This window comes from Schistocerca cancellata, chromosome 6 (assembly GCF_023864275.1).
Source record: "Schistocerca cancellata isolate TAMUIC-IGC-003103 chromosome 6, iqSchCanc2.1, whole genome shotgun sequence".
Classification (NCBI taxonomy): Eukaryota; Metazoa; Arthropoda; class Insecta; order Orthoptera; family Acrididae; genus Schistocerca; species Schistocerca cancellata.
This window is the reverse complement of record NC_064631.1, coordinates 310386718-310413217: the sequence shown is the minus strand read 5'-3', so window position 1 is coordinate 310413217 and position 26500 is coordinate 310386718. Positions and strand designations below refer to the sequence as shown.

Below are 26500 nucleotides of genomic sequence, written 5' to 3'. Positions count from 1 at the left end.
TAGAAGACTTCACCAATAACGTAATGCTGACAGGACCAAACAACAACCAAAATTTCTTCAATTCCATCATCTCGGCTGATACAGTAATCGGTGCAAAGTATGAGATAAAAGTACAGTCTTGGTTGAGGTGATCCCCCTCCCATTCCTAGGAAGTATGTCTTATGACCTAGCCAAGTTTTTTCGGGGTGCAAACGCACATATAGCTTTCACTGGTGGTACCAATAGACGACATCTACTTCTTCATAATGAACAGGCACAGGAAAATAATTTTGATAACTCAAGTATTTACAGTCTAGACTGTATCCAATGCAGCGCTGAATATGTTGGACAAATGGGAAGAATGTTTAAAATAAGGTTACAGGAACACGTGCTCACAAAAAGAGGGCTAATAAAACCACACTCGCCATTTGCAGAACATGTAAAGGTATCAGCCATTGGCTGCTTACTATGAACAATATGCAAATGTTGCATTTTGCCCATAATGGACGGGAACTCAGTTTACTTGAGTAATCTGAGATCGCTAAACGCACGTTCTTGGTGTTGATAGCCCCCTCAATGATCAGATGATCAGCAAGAATCAATCTAATGACCCTATTGTTGTGAAGTATGCTGGTTTATACTTTGTTATTTATTTCACTCCCTTATCTTTAAGACATAATTTTAACTTTATTATTGTATTTATGATGAACGTTTCGTAAGGTGTAATTATCTAACTGCTCAGATGCCAATTAACTATACTCTTATTTTTAGGACTGTTATTTTAGAAAGTATGATTTATAGGGCTAAATATGTTCTGTGTGTTAAAACGATCCTGTGCAGTCGCTAATATAACAGACTAGCCAATGCCCTTGAGGCATGGTTATCATACGTTTCCACAGTCTATGTTTGTCAGCAGTGCACTCTTAAGCGTTGTGCTCCTACTCCATGACGCTCAGCTGTGCATGTGTTCCGAGATTGTGCCGCGTTCTTTATACATGGCAAGGAGTAAGATAATTAAAGGATTTTTCGGTGTTCATTTTCACGATCTCCTTACTCGCCTTTTTAAAATCTACATACTTCCAGTATAAAAGAAAATTTTTTTTTGGCTGCAGTTTCTCATCGTTCAGGTTCCTCCCAGAAACCTTGTTGACATGTATCGTCGACTTTCAACATTTTGATATCCCAATCGCATTTTGTCGATACATTGACATCGTGTAATTATTTTCCAGATGGCGCGAGCCGTGACCAGTTTCTGTACGTTCAATGAAATCTTTTACCGTAGAGTACAGTTTTGCACAAGATGGGATGATTACGTTTGCTCATAGTTATTTTTATATATATATTTTTTTTGCTTTGTATATAATCTGAAGATGCTACCACAGGCGACAATAAAAACCAGCGGAACTAAGACTGGCCGGCCGCAGTGGCCATGCGGTTCTAGGCGCTCCAGTATGGAACCACGCGACCGTTACGGTCGCAGGTTCGAATCCTGCCTCGAGCATGGATGTGTGTGATGTCCTTAGGTTAGTTAGGTTTAAGTAGTTCTAAGTTCTAGGGGACTGATGACCTCAGATGTTAAGTCCCATAGTGCTCAGAACCATTTGAACCATGACTGTATTTTTATCAAACATGAAAACCAGCACAGAGCGAACATTTCCGAATGGACAGACCTGATTTCCTCGTGAGTAGCTCTAATGTGACTTAGTAGGAGAGAGGGAAAATCCCCTTATAAGCGAGCTACTATGTAAAAAAAAAAAAAAAAAATCTACAGAAATTATTATGTTACGCGATGAGTCCTCATGGGCTTGCTTCTAGAGGAAGATGAAACACTGTAATAACATCACACAATTGTTGGGAAAGAAACCTTCCACCGTAATAGTACATGTCTCTTCACCTATATACAGGGTGAGTCACCTAACATTACCGTTGGATATATTTCGTAAACCACATCAAATACTGACGAATTGATTCCACAGACCGAACGTGAGGAGAGGGGCTAGTGTAATTGGTTAATACAAACCATAAAAAAGTGCACGGAAGTATGTTTTTTAACACAAACCTACGTTTTTTTAAATGGAACCCCGTTAGTTTTGTTAGCACATCTGAACATATAAACAAATACGTAATCAGTTCCGTTTGCTGCATTGTAAAATGTTAATTACATCCGGAGACATTGTAACCTAAAGTTGACGCTTGAGTACCACTCCTCCGCTGATCGATCGTGTGTATCGGAGAGCACCGAATTACGTAGGGATCCAAAGGGAACGGTGATGGACCTTAGGTACAGAAGAGACTGGAACAGCACATTACGTACACATGCTAACACCTTTTTATTGGTCTTTTTCACTGACGTACATGTACATTACCATGAGGGATGAGGTACACGTACACACGTGGTTTCCGTTTTCACTTACGGAGTGGAATAGAGTGTGTCCCGACATGTCAGGACAATAGATGTTCAATGTGGTGGCCATCATTTGCTGCACACAAATGCAGTCTCTGGCGTAATGAATGTCGTAAACGCCGCAGTACATCTGGTGTAATGTCGCCGCAGGTTGCCACAATACGTTGTTTCATATCCTCTGGGGTTGTAGGCACATCACGGCACACATTGTTCTTTAGCGTACCCCACAGAAAGAAGTCCAAAGATGTAAGATCAGGAGAACAGGCTGGCCAATTTATGCGTTCTCCACGTCCTATGAAACGCCCGTCGAACGTCCTGTCAAGGGTCAGCCTAGTGTTAATTGCGGAATGTGCAGGTGCACCATTATGCTGATACCACATACGTCGACGCGTTTCCAGTGGGACATTTTCGAGCAACGTTGGCAGATCATTCTATAGAAACGCGATGTATGTTGCAGCTGTTAGGGCCCCTGCAATGGACCAATGAGGTGGTCGCCAATGATTCCGCACCATACATTTACAGTCCATGGTCGCTGTTGCTCTACCTGTCTGAGCCAACGAGGATTGTCCACGGATAAGTAATGCATGTTCCGTAGATTCACTGCCCCGTGGTTTGTGAAAACCGCTTCATCGGTAAACAGGTAGAACTGCAACGCATTCTCTGTTAATGCCCATTGACAGAATAGCACTCGATAATTAAAGGCATCACCATGTAATTGCTGATGTAGCGACACATGAAACGGGTGAAAGCGGTGACGATGCAGTATGCGCATGACACTACTTTGACTCAGTCCACCGGCTCTCGCAATGTCCCGTGTACTCATGCGTGGGTTCATGGCAACAGCAGCTAACACACCAACTGCACCCACTTCTCCTGTGACGGGCCTGTTACGGACCCGTTTGCGTGCTACGACCATACCTGTTGCATACAGTTGGCGGCAGATGTTTTGCAATGTGCGGCATGCTGGATGCTCACTGTCCGGGTACCGTTCTGCATACACCCTGCAGGCTTCAGCTGCATTTCGTCGACACTCGCCATAGATGAGTATCATCTCCGCCTTTTCAGAGTTCGAATACACCATGGTCACAGTTCCTACAACACTACACTATCACAGACGTCTGGTAACACGGTGTACTACAGTTAGTCTGCGTGCGGAGACGAATGCAGAATAACAATAGCAGCAAGCGCTACATGCGGTCACTGCGACAGCTAGACCAAACCACAACAGTGCACTGCAGCCACACCCGTAAACACGGTCGTCATCGTAAACATGTCCCTGCAGATGCTGCTCGCCGACCGTGGCCCGTGTTTGTAACAACACGCAACTGAACGTCGGAGGTTTCAAGCGTCAACTTTAGGTTACAATATCTCCGGATGTAATTAACATCTTACAATGCAACAAACGGAACTGATTACGTATTTGTTTATATGTGCAGAAGTGCTAACAAAACTAACGTGGTTCCATTTAAAAAAAACGTTGTTTTTTTTAAAAAACATACTTCCGTGCATTTTTGTATAGTTTGTATTAAACAATTACACTAGCCTCTCTCCTCACGTTCGATCTGTGGAATCGATTCGTCAGTATTTGATGCGGTTTACGAAATATATCCAGCGGTAACGTTAGGTGACTCACCCTGTATATGGATACGTACTAAGCATCTAAGAACCAATCTTACCACCCTCCCCTCCTACCTCACCCCCTCCCTTCCCCTCCTGGTTCTCCTGGCCTGTTTTAACTTGTTAACGGTACACAAATAGATCCATCCACTGATGGTGCTCCGCTTTGGTCAGTGTTGGGCTGATAATAATACCCTGTTTCTTGTGTGCTGCTGGGCCCTCCAGCAGGCAGAGTCACTGTTTTCCCATGACTGTTGTAACCTCTCAATGATACTTCACAAAGAAATCCGTCTGCTGACGATGCTCTGCATTTTTTTACCAACGGAAGTCCCCAAACAGCTGTATGTTTTGAGGAGTTATTTTATTTGGCATCTCAGTAATGCCTTCCTCAAGCCCCTATGCACTCCATGTATAGTACCGATCGATACGGCATATAGCCAGTTCCGCTTCGAGCTCCGAGTGGGAAGGTTCTTGTTTATTTCACCTGCCGCAGCGTCGCTTGTGTGAAGTTTTCCTCGTTAGTTCCTCGTTTGTTCTGTCCGCCGAGTGAGTCGTTGCGCCTCCGTTCCGCCTTACTGTCTGCTGGTTTTCGTATACTTGCAGCAGCGTCGGTCGCTCCGCTATGGCTACCACGTGTATTCCACGAAAAAGTACTGCAATCTTCACTTTCGACAAAGCAACGCGACATGTGCAGCCGGGGTCTCTAGATATTCAAGATTGGCTTGTCGATACAATTCATATGAACTCTGATCAGGTGCACACAGCTTATTTTGATGCAGACGAGTACGCGGTTTACGTGAAATTTCTGAACCCCGTTCGCGTTGATAGATTATTGTCGCGAAATGGTTCTCAAGTCCCGTGCAAGCATCGCGATATTTCCGTTAGTATGGTGTCACTCGCAGATGTTGAAATTGACTGTACCTATGTTCGAGTGTACAACCTCCCGCCGGAGGTTGATGACAAATTTCTAAAGGACATATTGACTCCTTATGGTAACGTGAATAACGTCCGTTGTGAACGGTGGTCTACTCAGCACAGAATACAGTGTTAAAGAGGAATTCGTTATGCGGAAATGCATGTCCAACAAACATTCCGTCACATTTACTGGTGTGTGGTTATCGCGTTCGTGTCAGGTATACTGCTCATGACGGAACCTGTTTTCTGTGTAATGAAAGTGGTCACGTTCGGTCTCATTGCCCGCGGAGTTTTTTTGTATTAAAGCCGTCATTAAAACAACGGTTGCTAATCTTGTTCCTTTCACTCCCGACGTCGGACCTGCTTCTGCCTCAGATCATAATGAATAAAAATTCATTTCTGATAATCGTGTAACTGAATTTCCGCCTTTACCTCTGCACAGGTTCAGAATCCTATTGCCCACAGGATGGAACCCGTACAAGTGACAAACAAGCGACGACGCACTCAAGATGGTAAGGATAAGGATTTGCCTGTGCCTGCCGGCCGCGGTGGTCTCGCGGTTCTAGGCGCTTCAGTCCGGAACCGCGCGACTGCTACGGTCGCAGGTTAGAATCCTGCCTCGGGCATGGATGTGTGTGATGTCCTTAGGTTAGTTAGGTTTAAGTAGTTCTAAGTTCTTGGGGACTGATGACCACAGCTGTTAAGTCCCATAGTGCTCAGAGCCATTTGAACCATTTTTGCATGTGCCTTCTGCCCCAACCTCCTCCACATCAGTTGTGTCCCCTGCTCCTCTCATTGCTACGATACATCCCACCCGTGGTACGGTGAGTGGCGAAGAAGTTATCTCCAGCATCCCTCCTGCTCGCGAAGTGGCTCCACTGAGCGGCCTGTGTGTGGAGAGGGAGCGGAGTTCCCCTCCCCCCCCCCCCCATTTTGTGTTCTCCCTTACAGTATGGGATAACACAAAGTCCTCCTGCTCCTTCGTCTTCAGTCTCTGACGGTTTCCCAAATTTGCCACCTCCAACAACTCCAATTAGCGACCAAGTATCACCTGCCGTATTGCTAGTTCAACAGAATGCTTCCGCCTTAGTGACTAGACCTGCAGCACGTGACCCTTGTTCTGAGGGATAGGCGGTTGTTCCTATAACCCACCCACACCTCCGTCTGCAGAGGTCGCCATGCCACGTAGCAGACAGAAACAGCGTATACGTCCTGACCGTACGGTGGCACGTAAGAAATCTAAGATAAAACGTTTTGATGTTGGGGCTTCTGGTCCACCGATGTCTGATTCATCTGTGGACTACACTGTGGACCTTGACGCTTGGCTGTCTACCTAATTCTGCTCAATACGTTGTGTTCATTTCTGTGTAGCTGTGATCAATGACCCAAGCCTGCACGTTCATTTCCTTAAATGTTAACCGTGTGGAATCAGAATTGCGATTGGCTTCGATGCGTAAGTTAATTTATGATTCATGTGAGGACATAGTCTTCTTGCAGGAACATTTAATAATTTCTCCTTACCCGGTTTTCGTATGATCTATAATGAAGCACCCGAATATTCTACGGAGACTGCCTTATTCTTTCGCGAAGGCATTCCAATTTCTGTGGTGGATACGCTGGATTCTGGCAGGGGCATAAGTTGTCAACTTTTTAATATTACCTTGGTACTTGTGTATGCCTCTTCTGGCACTGGTCGCTCAATGTATCGTACGCGTTTTTATAAAGAGGATATGGTTCATCTGTTGCGTAAGAGTCCTCGGGATATTCTGTTGGGTGGCGATTTTAACTGTGTTTTGCGTCCTGCAGTTCAATCTTCAAATTTTAATTTATCTCGTGAATTAAATGAACTGGCCCACTCCTTGCCCCTAAAAGACGTCGGGATATATAAAAACCAGACGTTAGTTAAATTTAGCCACTTTACTCCGACTGCTTTACTTATAAGACTGCCTGAGCGATAGTATTCTTCATGTTGAAGTTATCCCAGCTTCCTTCAAGGATCACTGTGCTGTGGCCACAACTCTGTCTTGCACAGCAACCAGTCAAATTATTTCACCCTCCGTGGATGTTAAACATCGACGGCCGTTGTGGCCGAGCGGTTCTAGGCGCTACTGCTTGGAACCGCGAGACCACTACGGTCGCAGATCCTCTTACTTTTTTCTTCTCTTTTCTGCCATGTCAGTCTGAAAAGAAGTATAAAGAAGAACTTAGAATTTAAGAACTGAAATTACTGCTGGCCGAAATTGAAAGACAATAGAGTGGCCGTAACTGCACGACGAACACGCAGTAGGATCAGTTCATATTTTATGTTTTTTTATAAAAGCTCTCATGAAACATTTGTTGCATGTTATTTAATGTGTAACACAGATAACTGTAATCTAGCAGCGAAATTAATCACATACCTTAAAAACGTTACTACAGGCTTCAGATTGTAAGGACGCACCGTCAGGCACTCAGAGAAGTCAAAGCACTGAAAAGAGGAGGAAGATATCCGAATCCAGTACACAAGGATAAACACACAGCGTTGCAGTTGCTTATTGTACACATCTGTCATCTGGAGGCGGAAAGAAAAATTACAATAATCGCTTGTACTGTAAGTGGTCTATACTGCAAAACTCTCCCCTACTTCTTCGATGTATAGTGCAGCAAATATGTAATGCTGATTGTGGGACAGATTTGACGTTTCAGCTTTACCTTTACTTTCACCTTTGACTTTGACCTTGACTACATTATGTAGTCATGCCCCTGATCTCTCGCTTCCTTCCCTCCTCTCAACCAGTAGAGGTTCAAGGCTCCACTGGGAGCTAAATAAGCAAGCATCTCCAGCTTTAACTCCCTCCCCTCGCCATTTAACCCTCTCATCCTGTATACAAAATGAGTTGGATTCCAGTAACACATAATATAGCAGCTGCAATGGCACGTCATAAGAAATCTGAGTAACGAGGGCTTCCTGTATAAGTAACCGAAGTATTGAGAGTTTTCGGTAAATTTCTTCCTGTTACATGCAGAATTTGTTAGAGGTTACTTCAATGATTTTGTTAGGATACTAACTTTTATATTATCTTCATATAATTAAAGTTTAATGTCTCATCATGTCCACGTTTTGATGGCTTGGAGACTATTATCAAGCTTTCTTACAAAGAAAGGCAACCTAAAAAAAAACACGAAATAAATAGTTAAACGTGACAAAACAGATAATTAAGCAGATTATATTATTGTAACACATCCACAACTAACACTAAATGTGATGCAGAGGGGAAACTTCGTTCCTTTAAAAATAAGCTAGCATTTGGGGTCACTTGTTTCTTGGTTTAAAGCATTTCCACAATAGTTCTCTTTTTGCTTTTTCTTAACAATGTACGTCACATGACTTTCTATAGTAAGATGTCCCGTAAAGAAAATGTCATTCCCAATTTCCAGCTTCTATCATGTTCAGAGAACCTGATTGCTACGGCTCTGACTGATTGACCAACATTACTTTCATAAACACAGAATGGTAGCTTAGTTTTAAGTCAGCGAACTCAGTTTATTTCTTCCACTCTAGTAAATAAAGCTATGGTTTCAGTCATAAAAATGAGATAAACTGTATTATCCATTTGTGAAATGTGACTTTTTCTGCCGTATTTTCTCTATTTAATGTTTTCGTTTGTAGGTACCCTAGTCTGTATCACTAACACCTCTTAACGTCACACCATTTTATGATTACGACATTCCCATTGGCATCTGATGAAGATGTAACAAGTCGAAAGCTGGTTTATGAGTTAATAAATGTCACAGAACATCAAAGTGTTGGTTTCAGGTCTTCTTCAGTTGCTGCGATAGATTTGTCTTGATGTGAGTTTCCACAAATTTTATGGCAGTAATGGTTTTTTACATAATTTTAATAAACCTATATAATTCATTTTACGAGTTTACTTTTTTCTCCCTAGCCTAGACAAAACATTACAACATTTCGAGCTGTTTTTACTTTTTTCTTACTAGCCAAGACAAAACATTTCATCCTGTTGCTTGGGTTCAGTCACCCAAGCAACGTGGCGTGACTAACTGTTAAACGGACGTTTATATAAGCATTAAACCTTTACTGAATTTTGTAATATTTCTGGCTTATTCAGCTAACATATTAGGCTCCAGGCAGCTATTCCCAGAGCAGTGAAGATGCAAGAAGCATAGAGATGACGCAATGTGGGATGAGCTACCGGTGACAGATGTTAGATTCGGTATTATTCCCGTGAGAAACACCGCCTGCATGATGCTGCAGCTCTGTGATTGGCTGCTGAGTTCGGCGGTAGGGCGCCCAATCGTTAAACTTTAGTTGCTATTATTAATTAAACTTGTCATCCAAATTACTTCATTTTTTAAATAAACATCTCTCAACAGCCAGCTATCAATCAGGCATTTCAAAATTATTAAAATGAAAGTATTACTAAAACAAAAGACTGACGATATTACTGCCGATGCACTTCGGTGGCGTTCGGGTCACGCCTTGCTGGCTTGGCGCGCGAAGTTTCTCGGGCAGTCCGGCTCTCCAGTTCTGACCGTTGGAGTAGACAGACATGTTGCCTGTTATAGCAGTATTTGTTTCATGCAATTTTATTTACTACAGTTCCGACCGTCGCTAGGTACAGACATGTTGTCTGCAATAGTAGTATTTGATTCATGTAATTTTATTCTCCAGTTCTGACGGTTCCAGTGGACAGACATGTTGTCTGTCGTAGGATGTATTTCATGTATTTTAGCCAGATATAATCACTGTGGAAAGATATGTTCAATTAGTTGTGATCAAGAATAGGTTCTCGTGTCTATATCAATAAAAACGCGAGTGGCATCCCAAATGAGTTATAGTTTATTCGTAGCAGTAGTTCCTTGCGAAGTTAATTTCAGCCTCAAGAAAAAGAATCCACGACCTGCGTGCTGTTTTCTGCGCTGGGGACACCATCATCAGCAGGTTATTGAAGTGTACAAGAACTTATGTATTTCACACATGGCAGTGGAAACAACTAGGCACCTCACGTGTACTGCACGCACAGTACAAATGTTCTCAGTGACACGTCATCTGCAGTAATGCAGAAGAGGTAAAGAAGGATGAAAGTATTAACACTATCTCACTTTTATTCCTTTTTCCTGCCTTAATATGTCCTCCGCAAATGGGTACCAAACGTCGCGTTTCTGAATAATTGCGACCGTTATGACTAAGTCAAGCAGGGAGCATGAACTATTGCGGCCCGTCGCGGTCTCTGCGCTGCGAGCTGTGCTGTGTGCAGTGGCACAGGCAGTCATGTCCTGTACCAGCAGCAGGTGGCAGCCGCGCTAGACCATTCTTCGTAGCAGGGGTGGCAGGTTTCAATTTTCTGTGTGCATCGTGACGGGAAAAGAGTGAGACAAACGTAAAATTTAGTCGCAGTTACGAATATGGATAAAATTCAGCTGTATAATGCGAGGACAATACTGTAATTTTGTGCCAAACCAGGAATAGAATTCGGATTCCCCGTCTTTCGCGAGCGCTCTCCTTAACCAATTCGGTTTTCCGAGGACGGTCACGTCTGCATTCAAAATTTTGAATGTCGTTGTCCATGTGTCTACAATTAACAAAAAGCTGAAATGATTGTAGAGACACGACACATCGAATCGTAAAATGCATCTAAAAGCCGGCAACATGAAAGTAAATAGACGCAAATCTGAATCTTAGGTAATTAAATAAACTGATGTATAAAATTAAATCAACAAACCACTATTTCCCCGTCCTGTGTTTAATTCACAATGCTCTGCAGACTAACACCTGAAGATGCTACATTTATTAGAAGACGCCACCAACCGTAAGCTTAGTCGTGATCCCACACAGGTCATTGGGCCATTGTCAGGAAGACGGGGAAGTTATTAAAGGATTCTGGTTTACCAGATGAAGAGGTGAAGAAATTAACTCCTCGTGCCGTCAGACCTCCCAGGCTTTATGGATTACCAAAGATAAACAAGGAAAGTGTTCCTCTGAGGCCCATTGTTAGTGCAATCAGTTCGCCCACCTACAGACTTCCTAAACATCCGTCAGGATTATTAGCACCAAAATAGCGACATCGTGAACACCATGTTGTCAACTCGCAGAAATTTTTTTTAGACACTCAAGAGAATGAAGATAGCCCCAACGACCTAATGGTTAGCCTCGACTTTGTGTCACTTTTTACGAGAGTGCCAATACAAGATACGCTGAATCTTTGGGCCCAACATTTTCCATCTGGAATCATTAAGTTGTACCGTCACGTCCTAGCGAGAACTAACTTTTTGAACTGCGATGAATATTATGAGATGACGGACGGCACAGCCATGGGATCACCACTGTCACCAGAGGTCGCAAATATCTTCATGGAGCACTTTGAGAGCAGCCTTTGTAAACTGCGACATTACGGCCGTCTTGCTTTCTACAATACGTTGATGACACCTTCCTGATATGTCCTTATGGTGAAGATACACTACAGCAGTTCGTCGATCACATGAATGGTGTCCATCCCAACATTAAATTTACCGTCGAGATGGAGAAGCACGGCAAGCTACCATTGTTGAATGCTTTGGGTGAGCGGAAGGCAGGGGGCCAGCTTGGTCATTCAGTGTACCGGAAACTAACACACACTGATCGGTACTTGAACGTCAATAGTTTCCACCACCCTGTAGACAAGAAAGCGGTCTTGGACACGTTGGTTCATATAGTCAAAATTATCTCTGACTACGACCAGTTACAGTCTGAACTGCAGAACTTAAAATGTGTTTTCGGGGAAAATAGATACAGCAAAAGAGACATGGCAAACGCTTTCAATGGCCGACGACGAAAGAAACCTGGTGAATCAGTAAAAGAGGCCACACTGACTGCATTCCTGCCATACTGTGGAGTAACTAGCAGCAGGTTAGGACGTCTGCTTCAGAAACATGATAAGATCAGAGATATGAGGCTCCTTGTTAAAGACGAAATTGATGTACCCTGTGAATGCGGCAGCATGTATATCGGACAAACAATTCGCACGGTTGCGGAGCGTTGTACTGAGCATTAGCGCCATATAAAAAACAAAGGGAGCTTGACAAGTCGGCCATAGAGGAGTATTGCCTAGAAAACGGACATAAAATACAATCGAAAATACAAAAGTGTTGGCTCATGCATCTGCATATTGGGACTCCGTTATAAAGGAAGCGGATGAGATTCGTTTGAACAACAACAATTTCAACGGACATCAGGGGTACACACTCAGCAGGGAATGGGAGCGGGCGTTGGACACTGAAAGAAAGCAAAAACATATGCGCGACGCGGGAGCGGCAGTTTCAGACGTGGCGTTTACATCTGTCACCACCTGACGTCACGAGTGCTGCCACGGCCAATAGTTCCGCTAGCTGCCTGGGTCGACCTACTCGCACGCGCCACATTGGATCTATCTTATTGGCTGTTGACGATGTCATCATGTCTATATAAGCGAGAAACCGTAGCAGCCCCGGCAGTCTGTGAACTCCTGACGACGATGGCGGAGATGGTCATCGAAAGCTGGAGGATTTTATTCGAACTGACGCCGCTTGGAAACCGAGAACATTTTATTCGATCATACAAAGTCAGATTCTCTGATGACATTGCTATCCTGAGTGAAAGTGAAAAAGAATTAAATGATCTGCTGAACGGAATGAACAGTCTAATGAGTACACGGTATGGTTTGAGAGTAAATCGGAGAAAGACGAAGGTAATGAGAAGTAGTATAAATGAGAACAGCGAGAAACTTAACATCAGGATTGAAGGTCACGAAGTCGATGAAGTTAAGGAATTCTGCTACCTAAGCAGTAAAATAATCAATGACGGACGGAGCAAGGAGGACATCAAAAGCAGACTCGCTATGGCAAAACAGGCATTTGTGGCCAAAAAAAGTCTACTAATATCAAATACAGGCCTTAATTTGAGGAAGAAATTTCTGAGGAACGTTTGGAGTACAGCATTGTATAGTAGTGAAACATGGACTGTGGGAAAACCGGAACAGAAGAGAATCAAAGCATTTGAGATGTGGTGCTATAGACGAATGTTGAAAATTAGGTGGACTGATAAGGTAAGGAATGAGGAGGTTCTATGCAGAATCGGAGAGGAAAGGAATATGTGGAAAACACTGATAAGGAGAAGGGACAGGATGATAGGACATCTGCTAAGACATGAGGAAATGACTTCCATGGTACTAGAGGGAGCTGTAGAGGGCAAAAACTGTAGAGAAAGACAGAGATTGGAATACGTCAAGCAAATAATTGAGGACGTAGGTTGCAAGTGCTACTCTGAGATAAAGAGGTCAGCACAGGAAATGAATTCGTGGCGGGCCGCATCAAACCAGTCAATAGACTGAAGACAAAAAAAAAAGAAACAAAAAAAACATTGTCAAGAGATGCCCGTGCGATCGTGTCCTGCACGGAAGATGGCATTCTGGTCAACGGACAACACGCCAACGTTGGGGATAGAGTTTGCCGGGTAGTCCCACATCCAAAACCACTGTGTACACATTCGCAGACGGTGTAGTATGGCACAGACGCCTAACAGACTCTCTGGGAAGAATGAGAATGGAAGCAGGACTGTCATATACTGACGTGGCACGATGGCTTAATGTGAAGCGTTCTGTTGTTTTACGGATGTGACGATAGTTTATAGAGATCGAAACTGTATCCCGGAGACCAGGAAAGGGCCGACTACGTGTGACATCAGGAAGAGTGGAACGCTATTTGGCTGTAAGGGCACGACGGTACCGCCTTAGTACTGCACCGCGACTGGCATCTGACTTCGCAATATCCGCTGGACGTGTAGTATCGAGGCAAACGGTGTGCAGAAGATTCCAGCAGAGTGGCCTTTATTGTTAGAGTCCTGCTGTCTGTTTATGTACGGCGTGTCTTCGCAGAAGGGAACGTCTAGAGAGAAGCCGTCAACATGCCACCTGGACGGTCGAACAGTGGGCTAATGTTCTTTTCACAGATGAGTCCCGATTTGGTCTGGACAGTGATTCTAGAAGGATTCGCACCTGGAGCGAACGGGGAACACGATTTTGGGATCCAGCAATTGTGGTAAGAGACTGATATCAAGGAAGATCCCTGATAGTGTGAGCAGGGATTATGTTGACCACATGAACACCTCTTCGTGAAACTATACGGTTAAATCAGCAGCGTTTAACTGCCGTCAGGTATTATGACGAGATATTGGGATCTCATGTGCGGCTGTTACGAGGTGCTGCGAGCGCAGACTTCATAATCCTGGACGATAATGCTCGACCTCATAGACCACGGGTGTTCGGTGTTTTCCTGTAAACGGTAGATACTGCACACATGACGTGGCCTGCTCGCTCTCTCGATTTGAATCCCATAGAGCCCGTCTGGGATGCACTAGGGATACGGGTTGCATCACGTCAGCATCCACCAAACACTCTCCAAAACTTGCGTGCAGCGCTACAAGAAGAAAGGGCATTGCTGCCTCAACATGAAGTTAATGACATCATTCACAACATACCCTGTCATTTGTCAGGCCTGTATTCCTGCCAGAGGATGTTACATCCCATATTGAGCGCATTAACCAGTTGTCGGAATGTGTGTGTAAATCCGTGAAGTTGGAAAAAAGGGAGGACATTTTTGTCTACCGCTATGCATGTTGTAGTTGTTTACGTTGTGAATTTTTTATATTGTTTCTTCTTTACCATCATCTGATTATATTCTTTTTTGGTAAAATGAACCTCACCTTGCAAAATTTCTGTTTGTGGCATTAGTTATGGATACAAATGTATATATGTGATAAATTTATCGGGTGACTCCGCTAAGCTGTTCACCTCAGTTATTTCTCGATCCGTTTAAGATATTGTAATTATGTTTTAATTTGTGCAAACGTCCTCACTACATATTGTGTAGTCTCTTTTAATAGCAATATTAGATACAACGACATGGGTAACAACATCGTGTTTTAAAAGAGGAAGTGCAGTAATTTCTCCTTCTACTTCCGTAGTTCAGAAAGAAAGGAATTCAACAACGGTATACACTTCAAAATCCGCTTTGGGTTTTCTTGTTGTGAACATCAAACCGGTCAACTCTTATATGGAAGGGGCTCCATGTGGTTGGACCGATACAGTAACTGAAAGGCGGAGGTGGCATCTAAGAACGGTTCACCAGTTAATTACGGTAATATTTCTGTTCTAGTTTCTCCCAAACATCGAAAAAAATAAGTGCGCCAAAAAAATTGAATCTATTTGTAAAACAGAAAATTTAAGTATGAAGATTGTTAAATATGACTTCCCCTCTGATTTTAATGTCAAGATACGTACTTACACAGGAAAATTTCTCAGCACTAGCAACAAGAAGGAAGGCTCAATAAATATGGTAATAAATCATTTGGCCGGCCGGTGTGGCCGAGCGATTCTAGGCACTACAGTCAAGAAACGCGCGACCGCTACGGTCGCAGGTTCGAATCCTGCCTCGGGCATGGATGTGTGTGATGTACCTAAATTGGTTAGGTCTAAGTAGTTCGAAGTTCTAGGGCACTAATGACCTCAGAAGTTAAGTCCCATAGTGCTCAGATCCATTTGAACAATAAATCATTTGTCACAATTCCTTATTTGTGAGTAAGTGTTTGAATTGCACCGAAATATAAGTTTTCAGCTGCTGGTGCAAAGACTTTTGGAAAGAAGGAAGGGATTCTTTCCACATGTACCTGCAATAAGATTTTTGAATTCTCTTGGGGCGTCGGAATTTATGCATACACTATGTCTTTCAGTTTATTCCAGAGAGAAATGTCCAGTGGCTTCATAGACTTTTGGAAAGAAGGAAGGGATTCTTTCCACATGTACCTGCAATAAGATTTTTGAATTCTCTTGGGGCGTCGGAATTTATGCATACACTATGTCTTTCAGTTTATTCCAGAGAGAAATGTCCAGTGGCTTCATAGACTTTTGGAAAGAAGGAAGGGATTCTTTCCACATGTACCTGCAATAAGATTTTTGAATTCTCTTGGGGCGTCGGAATTTATGCATACACTATGTCTTTCAGTTTATTCCAGAGAGAAATGTCCAGTGGCTTCATAGACTTTTGGAAAGAAGGAAGGGATTCTTTCCACATGTACCTGCAATAAGATTTTTGAATTCTCTTGGGGCGTCGGAATTTATGCATACACTATGTCTTTCAGTTTATTCCAGAGAGAAATGTCCAGTGGCTTCATAGACTTTTGGAAAGAAGGAAGGGATTCTTTCCACATGTACCTGCAATAAGATTTTTGAATTCTCTTGGGGCGTCGGAATTTATGCATACACTATGTCTTTCAGTTTATTCCAGAGAGAAATGTCCAGTGGCTTCATATCAGGACAACGTACAGGCCAAATAAAACTACTTGCATGTCCTATCCAGCGACCAGGAAAGAATTGGGTCAGTGCTTTCCTAGCTAATAATGAGCCAGGCACCCGTTGTGTTGGTATGGCATACTCCTATGAAATTCAAATGATAAGTCCTGTAGGGGAACCCGTACCACATTGGTCAGAATTTGAACTCCTTGAGCTTTCTTCACTGAATTAACGACGAATTACATAACCTACAGTAATCCTACACTAAACGTGCACACCCCATAGTATCCGATGTTAGATCTGCCTCAGCCAGTGTGAATTATCAGCAGCCGAATAACGCATATTTCTTACATTTGGCTTCCTGTGATTTGTAAAAATTGATTCATCAGTAAGAAAGAATTATTCGAAGAGAGAAACTACCGTTCCTATGTCGCATCAGAACCGGACGATGGAGTTCCATGAGCCTTCTGCAACGCTGATGGTCAGGTTCTCTTGAAGTAACACGACGATTATGAGCGGTAACTGCCAGAACGTCTCCGTTCGTTGCAGGCTAGCTACTTACTATCTACGTAGCATTCCCCTCCAATAACCATTTTATCCACTTTCGCTAAATTGTCATTCTTGTTGGACGGTCTCTGATGACGCATCTGTATGAATAAAACTCAAGTGGTCCCTTTGCCTGTATTCTCCTCAGGGAAGTCACACACCTTGTTTCTCCCGGTTTGTGAAAGACGTTTATTTTCTGAAACTGACCAGCACTCGACATCTACCTACACTCCAATCCGAATACAACATCACGTACACCAGCGTGCCACTGGTGGTCTAACTTTCAGGCTAGATCTGATTCTGCGCGGGCGTTTACACGCTAGCTCGATGATAACAGTACCAAGTAGCAAGCCCGCGCAACAATACATACAACGCGGTTTCGTTCCAATCGACGACGGGAGGTGCTGCGAGGAAGGGAGTATTTTTCTCCGCAAGTCACTTGCCAGAAAGGAGTCCGCCCTGTATACCTCCGCGTCGGCAGTACTTAAGCCGGCGCATGGCTTCTGAGGAGTGTCTCAATCAATCGCCTGATCTTCACTTGCTTATACAAGGGGTATTCCGAAAGAAAGTTCCTATCTGCCGAGAAATGCAAACCACTGTGAGAATCAAAACTGTTTTATTTGCATCAGTTAGCTACAGCCTCCAGCTACTGAACTACATAGTCGACGCTTCGACTATTGTCGTAGCGTTGTACCAAATTTCCAATATCCTCGTCACAGAATGCAGACGTCGGTACTTTTCGCCAATTCTCTACGCTGGTCTACAGCTCATTGTCTTCATAGCCAGTGGTTCTTGTGCGCAGAAGGAGACAATTACGGGCTGTAAACCAGGTCATCAAACACTTCCCATCTATGACGCTGCAGGAGCATCTTCATTGCAATTGCAGAATGCTGCTGATGATTGTCTTGAAGAAGAAGAGCCCGCATCTCGTGGTCGTGCGGTAGCGTTCTCGCTTCCCACGCCCGGGTTCCCGGGTTCGATTCCCGGCGGGGTCAGGGATTTTCTCTGCCTCGTGTTGGCTGGGTGTTGTGTGCTGTCCTTAGGTTAGTTAGGTTTAAGTAGTTCTAAGTTCTAGGGGACTGATGACCATAGATGTTAAGTCCCATAGTGCTCAGAGCCATTTGAACCATTTGAAGAAGAAGACACGTGAAAGTTATGTTATGTAGGCTATATACCTTCAGGCGAACTCACTCACCAGTCTCTCGTACTTGACGGTAGACGCTATTTTCTAGGCGTCTTTACATGATTACTGTGCCCTCAGAACCGAAAAAAGAGCGACTTGACGCGATCTGTGAGCGTACTAGAGACACTACCCAACGCATCTGTGCAAAGCTTCATCGAATTTTCACAGTGGTTTCCATTTCGCGACCGATCGGATCTTGCTTTCGAATAGCTCTCGTATCTTCCTGTAACCCACATAAGTTGTACATTTGCATGACTGTAATATTTTCGTAGCGGTATTTTGGATGAAAGTGTTATTATTTCCAGTCTTCTTGACTTTTGCTAGATATGTATATAACAGAACCTTGTCCACATCAGATATACTAGAATGACACAGAATGAAAGCTACATTACAACGGTGCCCCATTTAAACTGATACCGCTGTGGTACAACACTTCGTTTCCTCCTTATCCGACGTCATGTATTTCCTCATTATGTTACGGAATCACGAACTTCTACATAATACCACAATTGGATTTAATATTCAAAATAAGTAACTTTTAAGTGGCAAATATAGTGGTTACTCAGAATCTAGTAAACGGATTTTCAAAACTGAAAGGCATTTGTATTCGTCTCGTTTAGAACTCTGACATTAGCAGCTAAAATTACCACAGTTCCATTAGAAAAATTGTAGTTGATGCCGCTACCTCTATAATTAATACCGTTACCAAGTGAGGCTGTACGTGGATAAGTAAGGAATTTCTGAAACTTCGTGTGAATGGAAACATATTTATGAGATCTTAAACGCGTCTTGAAATTTTTTTAAGTGAACAGCTTAGCTGAATGACCCTGTTGATAGTTATATAAACACTCGGTTTTTATTGTATTAATCGTTGTAATGTCTCTGTCTCTGACTAGTAACACAATAAACCATTGAAACGATATAATTATGTTGTTCTCCCACGTAACAAACGAATCATGAAAAAGTAGATGGACACGGAAGGCCCAGCAGGATAGTTATCCGACAGAATACCACGCGCTCAGAAACAAGACCGAGTTTCCAACGGAATCAAAGACAGAGCATTACAACCAGTTCCTTAAGTATGGACTCACACGGCTTGGAGGACATCTTCACTTTGCAGTCTTGAATGTACTGGAAGAGCATCCACTACTGTTAAAATATACTTATCCATTTACAAGATTTCTTATTCGACAAAGACACACCGATTACACCACTGCTATAGTACTAGCTGAATTACGGTCTGGATTTTGGATTTTAGGGGGAATACAAACAATAAAGTATGTCTCACACATATGCCTCCCTTGTAAGATAGGCGTAAGCATCCACCGATGGGAGACAGAACCTCCTCAGCCACCTGATGGCATTAAATTCACTAACTCACTTTCGGTAACAAGTTTAGATTTTGCTAGACTACCTTTCGTAATACTCGGCAACATGTTGCAAAAGTGGATCATCGATTCTTTCTCGAAACAAGCTGAGTCTATGGACCGCCAGAAATATATAACTTACGTGTATTCACATGTGCTATACCAAGAGATCGTCACCTCGAACTCGCATTAGATATGAGCACCGATAAAGTTTTGAAGGCATTCAGAAGGTATACTGCAAGAAGAGGATTGCCAAACACTGTATATTCGGATCATGCTGAAACGTTTCAAATAGCAGATACGTTACTGAAGAACATCGATCATTTCTTTGGTGTCAGTATCAGCCAACACTTTGCAATCAAAGGTGTCTTGTGGAAATTTGTTACACCACGGGCGGCTTGAGAAGGGGGCAGGGAACATGGTGGGAACGCATGAATGGAGCAACGAAACGTTACATCAGGAAACTTGAACAAAATCGCTAGCAGATTAAGAAACCTTTAAGACTTTATTATTACAAATAGAAGCCACCATCAACTAAACTATCAGACATGGGAGATCGGAAACACTGACTCCAAGCCCTTTCTTAACGGGAATCTGTTAACTACATTACCCACCTTTCCCCTGTCGAGTACACAGAAAGATTTGCAAAGAGGAGTGAAAATTATTTCTACGATAAGATGGAACAAAGAATATTTGCTAGAATTGAGAAACATTCAAGAAGTCAGCAACCTAAGAATAAAATGGTCAAAAGCCGAGAGGAACATAACAGCAAAACACATGACAAAGGAGAAAGAGGCCTCGCATTACGGTAGCAAAGACCAGGGAGAGATGAAATGGTGCGTACCTTAATTCCTCTAACCCCGGAGTGAAGAAATAATATTTGGTCAGTATAAATGGATGACCCACTGGAGATAGAGCAAGGTGGGAAAGACCAGGGAGGGCAGGCTCTTGAAGGTTAAATTATTACTCTGTTTGTGTTGTACTAATCACTCTAAAATGTATAACTCAACTAAAGTGAGCGTCATTTACGACGACGGCCGAGTTTAGGTTCGTTCTGCGCATCTGACGTCACAAAACACAGTCAGCCAATGGACAGAAAACGACATTAGCAGAGCTCGACTGCAGTGCAGAGCACAGACGAGTGTCTTCAGTTACAGAAATGTTCAGTCATAAATAAAGTAACTGAACAAAAACAATGTCTTGATAGCAGACTTTCTTTTATAGAAAGTTTGTAAAAAGCATTCTTTATACCAATTGATTCATATTCTATTAATTAATTAAACCAAACCAGCAATAAGCCTCCTAATACAGGCGATAGCAAGGAAAGGTGTTTGTATCATTCTCACTAACCACTTTTTCGCAATAAAGAACAACGGTAATTATTTATTTCCTGTTGTACTTCGACGAAAGGTGAGTAATTCATAGACATACTGAAACGTCCCCTTAGAAAAATTATATATGACTGTGTTTAAACCGACATACAATATTTTTTAGCGCAACGCAATCTGACTTTCAATAATTCCTGCAAAAGAATGGCCCTGACTAACATTAACGTGTACCTTTCACAAATCACTTACCTCACAAAAATCTTCGTTACTCGAACTACTGCAATATAGCGAGCGCCACTACTACCAGCTAAATAAAAGATTCAGTCTACTGAAGGCACTAACTACTGATAGGCATAGTTAGCAAATGAAAGATTTTGATAGAGAACGATCAATGTATTTACGTTAATAGTGTTCAAAAGTCATAATATATATAGCAGTTCATGACATCCATTCTTACAAATGTACTGTTTCTGATGGACACACGTCCAGACCATCCGCTCTCAAAACTCTGCCATCTCTCTCCCCACATCCACCACTGCTGGCGGCTCACCTCCAACTGCACAACGCTACACGCTGTTAACATCCAGCTGCCCAACACTACAATAGCCAACAACAATGCAAACCAGCCACAGACTGCACACAGCACAGCCCGTGATTTTCATACAGAGCGGTATGTGGCGTTACCAATAAAAAAAACCATACAGCCTACTTACAATACCAACAGTGTTTGTCGGTATTTTACGTGATATTTTAAAGTCCTCAGGGAGGTCTATTGAAGGACGAGCTGCGTTAGTGTTATGGTTGAAGTGAATAGCTGCTAAGTGAAAAGTTCCGAGTTCAATCCTCGTTCAGTGCTTAATATTTTCTTTATTTAAAAACAATATCGAAGTGTCTTACTTCATGAATTTTATTCATTTGAATGTAATTTTTTGAAATTTCTAGTGGCAACTAAAATCGACCATACGGAACGTATATGCTATGGACGTTTACCTATGCAAATTCTTCAAAATTTCGTGCAATGATTTACTACATCTAACGCTGCACAATACCTGCGTTCAACATCGAAACAAAATTAAGTCATTTATGGGGGGGAGGTATCAGTCAAGAAGATGTGTAAAAATCAAATTTTTGGGCCAAATAGTTTTTGTGAAATCGAATGATAAAGAGTGTCAAAGCAGTCGAAACATCATGTGTCTGCACAGGCGAGCAGTGCAGTGATGACAAAATCGCGCACAGCACGGAATGCGGTGAGGACGTCTCTGTAGCAGCGAAAGGGTTAATGCGGTCGTGGTGGCTTTACTTCATAAACTGCGCTTCTCCCCCCCCCCCCTAAACGTAAATTTGCGAACTATACTATGGTGGTGCTTATCTTGGCGCGTACAACTGGCAACGCAGCAATCTCCCGCGTCTGGGCGGGCTTGCGCGAACCGCCAAGATAAAAGAATTGAACTATAGTAACATGAAAAAAGCTTTAAAATGATTTTATGATGTCCTGCCAGTTAATATACTGTATGTAACAAATCTATTACAGTACCACAAGAACACTGTGGCGTGAAACGCACTTCATTGCTATATTTATATGCTTGCACGAACATGGGGCCTACGCTATCATAACTGTTCCTATGCATAATACAGCTATTCCTATTAAGTGACAAGGTCTGCACACAGTAATGTAGGATCATGTAACATAATTCTGTGATGTCTATTTTCCCTTTTCGTCTTCTAACTGGATGATTAACGATGACCGTGTGAAGAAACGGGCTTCATAAAAGTACTGCTTGCAACCAATGTATAATTCACCATAGTCAGTAGTCTTTGTTTACCTCTAGTATCTCTAACAACTACTTCACTTCCTCGAAGCAAGTAAAAAAAAAAAGCGACATCGGGTTTGGTACTCGCACCTACGGCACAGCAACCGATCAACCTGCTGTGAGCGTCAGTCTACAACTGGATCACTGGGAAAAGAAAAACTAAGACCGTCTGAGTCAAATTTTATATTTATTTCACTTTGCAGTTCCGTCTCCTGACAGATGTCATATTAAGACCTAAATGTAATAAAAGAGGAGAAAGAGCTACGACAGTACAACGCTGATCGTGAAACAAGATTAAAATATACAGGGGAGACCGGGGGAACACTGCTCCCTTCAGAGATTTTTCTTTTTGTTTTCTATTCTGTCACTAGCATGATAAAATTTGTAGCATCCTCTACGACGCGGGAGTGTTAGACGTATAGCTGTAACAAAAAAATCGAAAAGTGTGGAATACTTTCTGAGATATATAAACATTTTCTCAAGTCTGCGACCTGTCAGTACTGCCCCGAGTGACTTTGTAGTACCGACATTCTTGCAGGGTAATATCGACAGTATGAAATACAGAAGGAATGAAATTCATGATCTAAGAAACTAACACATTTTATCATCTTAGTATATCTCAAAGTATGTACAGCATACGATTTTCGCAAATTGATTTAAATTGTAAAAAAATACATCAGTATCAGCTTTACTGGAACTTATAACTGTGTTGATACTTGTTGTTGATGGTTTTCTTAATCTTATTTTAAGATTTCTCTTCTTAAAACCAGAAACCCAGTCTTCTCCAGATATTTTGGTACTTTTATTGAAATTTTGCTTCCACAGTTTTTCGGCAAGGTAATAGGCATTTGTCGTAACTCAACCAGGAAGTGCCATAGTACAGTATAATGTGCCAATGTTGTCACACGGTTGACTAATTCTAGTTATTGTTCCGGAGAAAGAGCAAATATTAGCCAAAAGCAAAATTTCTTCTCTGTATTTGATGGTAATCAGTCATAATGTGTAATTTTCAGTACGGTCAGCGCCTCTGATACGTTGTTCAGGGCTCTTAGACACTTCACTAAACTTAATGCCTTTTTCAATGTTTCTATAGTTCATTCAACCCTCTTTGGTTTATTGATTGATTTATGTATTTTTTCTCCCTATAGAAAATTACATGTAATACATTACTTCCTGAAGTTTGGAGCCATGGTAAATATCGACGTGCAATCGACATTGTCCAATAGTCATCTGTCGATATTACCCCACTAAAACATTCTAGAGAAGACCAGACTTTAATAGCTTTACTAATGCCCTAAATGCTGCAAAACTCATGTTTAAAGACTCACAGATCAAACATACTATATACGTACGTTATAGTTGTTACCGCTAAAAATGGACTGAATTGCTTCCCTCAAAATAAGCATAAACCAAAATTTAAAGGAATAGTTTTTAACACCATAAAAAAACGGTCATTTACAAGTACTCACCGCCCTTGTGCCCTGCATCTTCCATCGTTCGCTATGTTGCAGCACTATCTCCCACTGGCAACAGCACTTTTCATCGGAGAATATTGTTGTGTCCGTATTGGCTGGTACGTCACTGTTTCCCCGGTCTCTCCTGCAGTGACAGCCTACAATGAAAACACAAAATATCAAATTAATTCAAACATAATTACAGCGACTCGGAGCTCAACATCAGGGAGCAGCCACATTCACAATAAATTAAAATTTTACAGTAAAAGCTGACCAAAATAAAAATTAAAATTACATGTGTTCCAATTATTACAATTAATGCAATTTAAATATAACTAGAACAATTAAAACACGCAGGTATAAAGAAGAACAAATACAGGTAACCTTTACTATATGACGGTACAGGATTATGGTGTCATCCACGTGACAATATGTATAGCAATTTGGATATTTAAATTTGCCCAGAGTCTGTACTTTTCGCTTCAACTTCGGTCAGATGACGTCTAGGTTCGTAGTACTAAGGTGTGATTTTCTCTATGTTTTATTTTTAATAGTCTATCCCGCTGCGTGTGTTGTCATATCGCAGTCCGATGAGCTTTGTACTGATGTACCCCTTTCACCTCTTATATTCGATATGGATCTGCAGTTGGCCTCTGGCAGTAGAGGAAACCGTTTATGCAACTAGTCATTAACAGTGGCAAGAACGGTGTTTGTCTTTCGGTATGAGACTGTACAGGGCGTGATTATTATAGGTACATACGAAAGGGGGAGTAAAGCATAGCGAATCAAGCACGTATTCGCAATAAACATAGATCCGGAATCCGATCATTTCCTCGATATGACACATGGACGAGTGCAGTCATAACAATGTTACGACACTGTTATTAACTAAGAATACGTTCATGTTGAAAATACGAGGGTTGGAACTTTAATAGTGACAGCTATTTATTTACAGCTCGTACAAAGTAGATACTTATTTCAAAGGTTTATTGACCTTCAAAGTAGTCACCAGCATTGTGCATAACCCATTGCCAGTGATGTGGAAGTAGGATACTCTTAGCAGTGAAAGTTGTGTTGACAGTTCAAGCTGCGCGGTCTATTGCCCGACGAATTTTTAACAGTTCTGAAGCGAATGCGGTGAAGTGTTTCCATCAGTTTAGAAATCGAGATGAACTCATTTTTGGAACACAACCTACTACCAGTTTGGAGACAGAAGTAATGACATTTTCTGCAGAACCTGACCATCGTTTCGCAGGACAATGATGAAGCACGTACAGTGCAAGCTGTTACTGATTTGTTTGACTGTTGGGGCTGCTAAGTGCTATACTACATACTGCACTCCCTTGACTTAAGCCCTCGTGAGTTCAACTCGATTTCTAAACTGAAGGAAATATTTCACGACACTCTCTTCAGAACTGCTACAAATTCGTCGGGTAATAGACCGCGGCGCTCGAACTGTTAATGGTTCAAATGGCTCTGAGCACTATGGGACGCAACAGCTTAGGTCATAAGTCCCCTAGAACTTAGAACTACTTAAACCTAACTAACATAAGGAGATCACACACACCCATGCCCGAGGCAGGATTCGAACCTGCGACCGTAGCAGCCCCGCGGTTCCGGACTGCAGCGCCAGAACCGCAGGGCCACCGCGGCCGGCGAACTGTTAATACAATTGGCACTGCTAAGACTATCCTACGACTTCCACATCGCTGACAACGGGTTATACACAACGCTGGTTACTACTTACAAGTTCAGTAAAACTTTGAAACACATATCTATTTTGTACGGACTCCGTCTTCAGCCCACGAGTGGCCTACCAGGACCATCCGACCGCCGTGTCATCCTCGTTGGAGAATGCGGTTATGGGGGAAGGGGGGGAGGCGTGGGGTCAGCACACCGCTCTCCCGGTCGTTATGATGGTATTCTTGACCGAAGCCGCTACTATTCTGTCGAGTAGCTCCTCAATTAGCATCACGAGGCTGAGTGCACCCCGAAAAATGGCAATAGCGCATGACGGTTTGGATGGTCACCCATCCAAGTGCCGACCACGCCCGACAGCGCTTAACTTCGGTGATCTCACGGGAATCGGTCTATCTTGTACGAGCTGTAAATAAATAGTTGGCACTATTAAAGTTCCAACCCTCGTATTTGGAGAATGTTTCTCATAACTGTTCACGGGCATAATTGTTCAGGAATATGTTGCACGAATATTCGACAATAAGTGTATCGGCCATGGCTCGCAAATGTGATGGCCTTCAAGGTTCCCTTACTTGAACCCATTAGATTTTTCTTTGTGTAGCGATATTTAAAATAGCTTTGGTGTATTCCAGACCTGTTGACAGTGTAAACGAATTCCGGCAACGCATTATGGATGGTTGTCAGTGCCCTCGGAACAAGACGGAGCGAGGTGGCGCAGTGGTTAGACACTGGACTTGCATTCGGGAGGACGACGGTTCAATGCCGCGTCCGGCCATCCTGATTTAGGTTTTCCGTGATTTCCCTAAATCACTCCAGGCCAATGCCGGGATGGTTCCTCTGAAAGGGCACGGCCGACTTCCTTCCCCATCCTTCCCTAATCCGATGAGACCGATGACCA

At 42.6% G+C, this 26500-nt stretch overlaps 1 protein-coding gene across 1 annotated transcript in view; it reads left to right on the top strand.

Moving 5' to 3' along the window:
• LOC126088306 (uncharacterized) overlaps positions 1-26500 on the top strand; it is a 323218-nt gene that overhangs the window by 187801 nt on the left and 108917 nt on the right. The gene's annotated exons all lie outside the window — the stretch shown is intronic.